Source organism: Mandrillus leucophaeus, unplaced genomic scaffold (genome assembly GCF_000951045.1).
Source record: "Mandrillus leucophaeus isolate KB7577 unplaced genomic scaffold, Mleu.le_1.0 Scaffold38, whole genome shotgun sequence".
In the NCBI taxonomy this organism is placed as follows: Eukaryota; Metazoa; Chordata; class Mammalia; order Primates; family Cercopithecidae; genus Mandrillus; species Mandrillus leucophaeus.
Genome location: NW_012104031.1, coordinates 4,723,384 through 4,729,935, shown reverse-complemented (window position 1 = coordinate 4,729,935; position 6,552 = coordinate 4,723,384). Strand labels below are relative to the sequence as shown.

General features: G+C 40.4%; 1 protein-coding gene across 2 annotated transcripts in view; it reads left to right on the top strand.

Annotated features, from left to right (window-relative positions):
• LOC105547114 (neuron navigator 1) overlaps window positions 1–6,552 on the top strand; it is a 181,426-nt gene that overhangs the window by 157,722 nt on the left and 17,152 nt on the right. The gene's annotated exons all lie outside the window — the stretch shown is intronic.

Sequence of the window (6,552 nt, the reverse complement as noted above, 5' to 3'; positions counted from 1 at the left end):
AAGACTCAGTCTCAAAAAAAAAAAAAAAAACGAAAAAACAAAAAAACAAAAGACCCAACTAGGTATCTATGTTGTATCATTCCTTTTTGTGACTGAGTAATATTCCATTGTGTAGATATACCACAGTTTGTTCAGCCATTCATCAGTTGATTAGGTAGGCATTGAGTTGTTTTCACTTTTTGCCTATTATGAATAATGCTGCCATGAACATTCATGTACAAGTTTGTGTGTGGACATACATTTTTAGTTCTCTGGGGTATATACCTAGAAGTGGAATTGCTGGGTCATATGGTAACTCTATGTTTGACTTTTTGAGGAATTGGCAAGCTGTTTTCCAGAGCAGCTGCACCATTTTACATTCCTATCAGCAGCATATGAGGGTGCCAATATATCCATATTCTTTGTTTTTGTTTTTTTGAGATAGAGTCTCGCTTTGTTGCCCAGGCTGGAGTACAATGGTGCAATCTCGGCTCACTGCAACCTCCGCCTCCCAGGTTCAAGTAATTCTTCCACCTCAGCCTCCCAAGAAGCTGGGATTACAGGTGCCTGCCACTACGCCCAGCTAATTTTTTTTTTTTTTTTCGTATTTTTAGTAGAGACAGGGTTTCACCATGTTGGCCAGGCTGGTCTTGAACTCCTGACCTCCAGTGATCCACCCACCTCGGCATCCCAAAGTGCTGGATTACAGGCATGAGCCACCACACCCAGCCCTATAGCTCCACATTCTTGCTAACACTTACCTCTTTTTTGCAATAGCCATCTTAGTGGGTGTGAAGTAGTATCTCTTTGTGGTTTTGATTTTCATTTTCTTTATGGCTAAGAACACTGAGCATCTTTTCATGTGCTTATTTGCTATTTGTATGTCTTAATGGAGAAATGTCTATTCAAATCCTTTGCCCATTTTTAAAATCAGGTTGTCTTTTGTTGTCGAGCCTTAAGAGTTTTTTAATAATTCTGAATATTGGACCCTTATCAGACATATGATTTGAAAAACAGTTTCTCTCATTGTATGGGTTACTGTTTCGCTTTCTTGAAAATATTATTTGAAGAACAAAAGTTTTCCATTTTCATGAGGCATAATTTATCTATTTTTTTTCTTTGGCTGCTTGTGCTTTAGGTGCTGTATCTAAGAAATTATTGCCTAATCCAGGGTCATGAAGACTTACTCCTGGGATTCCTTCTAAAATTTTTTTTTAGTTTTAGGTCTTCGTTCCATTTTTGGTAAATTTTTGTACATGGTATGAGGTAGACAGTCCAACTTCATTCTTCTACATGAGGATATCTAGTTGTTCCAGCATAATTTGCTGAAAAGACTATTTTTCCCCCCCTGAATTGTCTTGGCACTCTTTAGGAAATCAATTGACCATACATATATGGGTTTCTTTCCTAGACTTTCAGTTCTATTCCTTTCTTCCATATGTCTATCCTTGGCCAGTACCACATGGTTTTTATTACTGTAGCTTTGTAGTAAGTTTGGAAATTGGGAAGTGTGAGTCCTCCAACTTTGTTCTTTTTCAAGGTTGTTTTGGCTACTCTGTGTCCTTTGCATTTCCATGTGAATTTTAGGATTCGTTTGTTAATCTCAGATTGAATTTTCCTAGGGATTGCATTGAATCTGTGTATCAATTTAGAGAGTATTGCCTCTTAACAATGTTAAGTCTTCTAATCCATGAACAGGCATGCCTTTATCTAAATATGCTTTCATTTTTTTCAGTGATATTTTGCAGTTTTCAGTATATGAATCTTGCACTTATTTTGTTAAACTTAGTTTTTATGCTGTTGTAAACGGAATTGTTTTCTTAATTTCTCTTTTGAGTTATTGATTACCAGTGTATAAAAATACAATTGATTTTTTTGCACATTGATCCTATATCCTGCAGACTTGCTGGACTCACTTATCAGCTCATTTGGTTTTACAATCTCTTCTTAATCTGTATTTCTATCCGTATCAGTCTCCTGAGTTCCAGACCTTTACTTCCAACCACGTCTGGATGTTTCCACTTAGTTGACCTCATAGAGATATCTCTAACTTAATATGTCCAAAATTAAAGTCATCCCCTTCACCCCACTTACAAATACACAAGCCAACCTTTTCCCTTCTGCAGTTTGCGCATCTCAGGTATTATCATTTGCCTGGTTGCCCAAGCCTCTAATACGAGAATCATCTTTGATTCCTCACTGTTTCACCCTGTATAGTCAGTTAGTTCTAACTCCTACGCAGATCTCAATTCTATCCCTCTTATGTATTGTCACTATCCTGGCTCAGGTTTTTATCGTTCTTCTCCTAGAATATTTCAATAATTTCCTTACTGGTTTAGCTGTGCTCATTCTTCCAGTGCTTTCCTTGCCCTCAGAGTAATCCAATTATGTCAGTTAAGATCAGAAATTACTCCAGGCCAGGCACAGTGGCCCACGCTATAATCCCAGCACTTTGGAAGGCCAAGACAGGCGTTCACTTTAGGCCAGGAGTTCAAGACCAGCCTGGGAAACATAGTGAGACCTCATTCTTTAAAAATTAGCCTGTAGTCCTAGCTACTCCAGAGGCTGAGTCTGGAGGACTGCTTGACTTGAGCCCAGGAGGTAGAAGCTGCAGTGAGCCATGGTGGTTGCACTGACTCCAGCCTGGGTGAGAGTGAAATCATGTGTCGTAAAAAAAAAAAAAAAAACACACACACACAAGAAATCATTCTAATTTGAATATGGACTAGATATTATGTGAAAAGAATTACTATTCATTTTCTCTCTCTCTCTCTTTTTTTATTTTATTTTATTTTTTATTTTTGAGACAAAGTCTCACTCTGTTGCCCAGGCTGCAATGCGGTGGTACAATCTCAGCTCACTTTAACCTCCGCCTCCCGGGTTCACGTCATTCTCCTGCCTCAGCCTCCTGAGTAGCTGGGACTACAGGTGTGTGCCACCACGCCTGGCTAATTTTTGTATTTTGAGTAGAGATGGGGTCTCACCATGTTGGCCAGGCTGGTCTCAAACTCCTGGCCTCAGGTGATACACCCACCTCAGCCTCCCAAAGTGTTGGGATTATAGGCATGAGCCACCGTGTCCAGCCACTGTTCATTTTCTTAGGTGTGATAATAGTACTGTGGGAGAATGTTCTTATTCTTAGAAAGTACATCCATCTCCAAAAAAAAAAAAAAAAAAAAAGTACATTCTGAAGTCTTTAGTGTCAAAAGATGTATTCTCTGTAACTTATTTTCAAATTGTTCAAGAAACTGTGTGTGTGCGTGCATGTGTGTGTGTAGAGAGAGAGAGAGAAAACAAAGAAAACAAAATATTAACAATTGTTGAATTAGGGGGAGGGCATATGGGTTTTTCTGTGTGTAACCTGCTCTTCAAACATGTATTTGTTGAATGAATGAATTGTGCTTTTTGCTATGAGTTTTCTTGTTATCCTCAGTTCATGTTGATCCAGGCTTAACTTGGTCAGGTGGATTTCTAGGAATATTCGAAGAATCAATGCTTAGGCAATAATGCCTATCTTTATTTTATTTTATTTATAAATAGATAATAAATATACATGGTACAAAATTCAAAATGCACGAGAGGTTTCTTAATTTTTGAAGATTGCTTGATTCTGCAACGTATCATTTGCTCTTAAAAGTACTATATAGGGTCGGGCGTGGTTCCTCACGCGTATAATCCCAGCATTTTGGGAGGCCATGGCGGGTGGATCACCCGAGGTCAGGAGTTCGAGACCAGCCTGGTCAACATGGTGAAACCCTGTCTCTACTAAAAATACAAAAATTAGCTGGTCATGGTGGCAGGTGCCTGTAATCCCAGCTACTCGGGAGGCTGAGACAGAAGAATCGCTTGAACCTGGGAGGCAGAGGTTGCAGTGAGGCAAGATCACGCCATTACACTCCAGCCTGGGCAACAAGAGTGAAACTTCGTCTCAAAAAATATATACTATAGAGTGTATTTTTTAAATGCAATTGATATATCCCAACTAATTGAAACCTCCAAATAACTGATAGGCAGATGCACATACTTTGCTACCCTTTATTTTTATTTATTTATTTATTTATTTATTTATTTATTTATTTGAGACAGGGTCTCACTCTGTTGCCCAGGCTGGAGCACAGTGGTGCTATCTCAGCTCACTGCAGCCTCAATTCCCGGGGCTCATGTGATTCTCCCATTTAAGCTTCCGGAGTATCTGTGATTAGAGGTGCACAACACCATGCCCAGCTAACTTCTTGTATTTTTAGTAGAGATGGGGTTTTGCTATGTTGCCCAGGCTAGTCGCAAACTCCTGGACCAAGAAATCCACCCACCTGGGCCTCCCAGAGTGCTGGAATTACAGGCATGGGCCACCACACCCATCCCCTTTATTTTATTTTTAATTAACTAGTTTTAATTAAACTAATTTTTATCATAAAAGCAATGGATGTTCTGAGGGGGAATGTAAACTAGGGGTTGGCAAATCATGGCCCATCAGCCAAATCTGGCTTACCACTCTGTTGGTAAACAAAATTTTATTGGAAACACAGCCACACTCATTAATTTATATAATATCCGTGGCTGCTTTCAGGCTACAACAGCAGAACTGAGGAGTTGTGATCAAGACCCTATGGCCACAAAGCATAAAATATTTACTTTCTGGCCCTTTACAGTAAATGTTTTCCAACCACTGAGATAAACTATACAGAAGGGTATACGGTGAAACATAAAATCCCTCTCCCTGAGTCACCCCTCCAAATCCCAATCCCCAGAGGTAAGTACTGCTAATAGTTTTAATCTTTTCCAGAAATAAATATCTGTGTATATACAAATAAACATATATGGATACATACATTCATTTTTACATAAATGAAGATTTCTAACTTCAACTTGGCATATCCCCGTTTTTGTTTGTTTGTTTTTGTTTTTGTTTTGTTTTTGTTTTTGTTTTTGAGACAGGTCTCACTCTCATGCTGTTGCCCGGGATGGAGTGTAGTTATACAATCTCAGCCCACTACAACCTCCAACTCCTGGGTTCAAGCGATCCTCCTGCCTCAGCCACCCAAGTAGATGGGACCACAGGCATGTGCCACTACACTTGGCTAATTTTGTACTTATTTGTAGAGATGGGGTTTCACTATGTTGCCTAGGTGAACTGCTGGCTCAAGCCATCCTCCTGCCTTGGCCTCCCAAAGTGCTGGGATTACAGGCATGAGCCACCACACCCAGCCTCAGCATATCCTCTTGAGAATTTCCCATGCTTTTAAAAAATAACTGAAGTACTCTAGTGTCATTAACTGGGTATGATAATCGTACAAAGGGTTTTCTACATGCCTTATGAGCTTTGTAGTTCCAGCATCAGATCCTAGGATCTTGTTTTCCCTGTAGTATCAAGGGAAAATTAGAGTTTAAAAGATAATTTCTGATCATGGTGAGAGTGAGGAAAATAACCAAACCTTACCCACATCTCCTTCATCTAACAGGTTTTGTTCCTAGGAGAAAATTGCAAATAGTCACTTTACTACTCCCCTTCCTCCAGTTTAGTTTCCCTCCATTTCCTCTTTTTCATTGTTAACATAGTAAGCTCTGTTTAAAAATTTTTTTTAAATAGACACGAGGGCCTCACTATGTTGCCCAATCTGCTCTCAAACTCCTGGGCTTAAGTGATCGTCCTGCCTTGGCCTCCCTGAGTGCTGGGGTTACAGTTGTGAGCCACTGAGCCCAGCCTAAAAAATCTTTGACATCACACCATAGTTAGGCACGATGTTTGCATTGGATGAGGTTGAGTGAAATGTGCAGAGGACCTCCCTGTGCATTTCTTTGCAACTTCCTATGAATCTATAATTATTTTAAAATAAAACGGATTTTTAAAATCAGATAATATTTTGCCTTAGATTCAGAATTTCTGTTCTCCATTATCTATGGCACAGAGGCAAATTTCCTTTAAAAGACATTGAGGGGGCCAAGCACAGTGGCTCATCCCTGTAATCCCAGTACTTTGGGAGGCTGAGGCAGGTGGATCACCTGAGGTCAGGAGTTCAAGACCAGCCTGGCCAACATGGCAAAACCCCATCTCTACTAAAAATACAAAAATTAGCCGGGTATGGTGGCAGGAGCCTGTAATCTCAGCTACTCAAGAAGCTGAGACAGGAGAATCGTTTTGAACCCAGGAGGCAGAGGTTGCAGTGAGCCAAGATCACGCCTGAAACACCTTCTCAAAAAAAAAAAAAAAAAAGAAAAAAAGAAAAGACATTGAGGGGCTGGGCGTGTTGGCTCATGCCTATAATCCCAGCACTTTGGGAAGCCATGGCAAGACGATCACTTGAACCCAGCAGTTCAAGACCACCCTGGGCAACACAGCAAGACCCTGTCTCATTAACTAAAAAGAAAGAAAGAAAAAGAAGTCCAGGCGCAGTGGCTCATGCCTGTAATCCCAGCACTTTGGGAGGCTGAGGCTGTGGTCAGGAGTTCAAGAACAGCCTGGTCAACATGGTGAAACCCCATCTCTACTAAAAGTACAAAAAAATTAGTGGGCCTGGTAGCGGGCACCTGTAATCCCAGCTACTCGGGAGGCTTAGGCAGAGAATTTCTTGAACC